We start from the raw sequence: 1,558 nt of genomic DNA on the forward strand, positions 1-1,558 counted from the left end.
AGGTTCACCAATTCTCTGCAGGTTGTATTTTTTTCTGAAGCAAAATATTTATTGGTACATTTTAGATATACATAATGATAAGATTTATCACATGGAATTTGTACCTGTACATGATATATCTTGCTTCTTTTTATTCAATCCTCCCTTCGACCCCTCTTTCCCTCCTTATTTATAGAAGCTTTGTTTCCATTTTTCCTTCTATTCTTTCTTTTTCTTCTTGGCCCTTCTTTCTTTTCTCCCCCCTCCCTCCCTAGTTCCCTTTCTCATTTGAACATCTTCTTCTTATTTCTCAATATGTATTATATATTTTCAGTCCTTATTTCCACTTTTAGTTTCTCATACCAGAGAAACAGGCCTGCAGGATTATTATAGCTACAGCCCAGGTTACATCTGACAAGGTCACTCCCACACCTTCACATTTTCTTCCTAAGCAGGTGCTTCCACCTGCCCCATGTGTCCTGCTTGGTGGCAATCACACCCTTATCCTGAAATAGAGTTCTGGGGTCAAATAATGTGCTAGAAGTCATTACACAGGAGTAAAGGAGATATCATGTCAGCCTAGAGGACTATCTGTGTGTTGTGCCGATCCTAGCAGAGGATGGAGTTGCCAATTGCTAACTTATCTCAGTCATTCTGACCCCCTGGTCCAGCAACATGAACAGTTACTTTCTGGATATAAGATGTCCAGTCCAAGATACTCTTTACACTTTGCCAAGAATCATGAAGGTCAGAATTTCACCACTAATTGCAATGCTGTTGGAGTCTGTGTAATTGGGTTCATGAAAGGGCCATTTAGCAAGGGGCCACTCATGGGAGTGTACAATACTTCTGCCAGTGACATTCAGGACCAAGGACATATATTTATCACCACTGCCAAATGTTCCATACTCTCACAGTAACACCCACCAAATTTTACAGGTCTGCTCCCCAATTAGCAAAGGTATGGGCATCAATGTCCTGGTATCTAAAACACCCCAGGAAACCTGCACAGGTTTGATTTCCAACATCTGCATAAATCCCTAGCTTCAGTCCTGCTATGCACATAATGAGCTGAGCTGTGGATCCCTCCAGGAAAGCTCTGAGGGTCTGACTGGCATCTGCCTTCTGAGCGTCTGTGGGGAGCCATCCAAGGCTATCAGTGCGGAGGTATTTGTAAGCTGCACCTTCCCAGCCATCAAAAGCCACCAATTCTGCCATCTGCATGAAAAGCTGCTCATCAATACAGGCATCTAGCTCTGCTTGGCAGCCAATGACAGCCATTGTCCAATGCCCCAGGGACACCCCAGAGTACCCCAGAAAGTGAAGGGCAAGCACACAGCCCAGCTACTGTCCTCTGCTCTCAGCTTTACTGTCACTGTGATCAAACCATGCCTAGATAAGACTTCCCTATGGGCCAGGGATTTAGCTCAGTGGTTCCACTGCCTGCCTTGCAAGCAGAAGGACCTGAGTTCGATCCCTGGTACAAAAAAAAAAAAGATTTCCCTGGCAAAGAGACACTTTCTTCCCATTTCCCAAAATTCATTATACATTTCAGTCCTTATTTCCACTCTCAGTTTCT

At 43.9% G+C, this 1,558-nt stretch overlaps 1 pseudogene; it reads right to left on the reverse strand.

Moving 5' to 3' along the window:
* Positions 1–516: 516 nt before the first annotated feature.
* On the reverse strand, positions 517–1,260 carry LOC104863322 (annotated as a pseudogene).
* Positions 1,261–1,558: the final 298 nt, after the last annotated feature.

Source organism: Fukomys damarensis, unplaced genomic scaffold (genome assembly GCF_012274545.1).
Source record: "Fukomys damarensis isolate Sample0158 unplaced genomic scaffold, DMR_v1.0_HiC HiC_scaffold_2, whole genome shotgun sequence".
Lineage (NCBI taxonomy): Eukaryota > Metazoa > Chordata > Mammalia > Rodentia > Bathyergidae > Fukomys > Fukomys damarensis.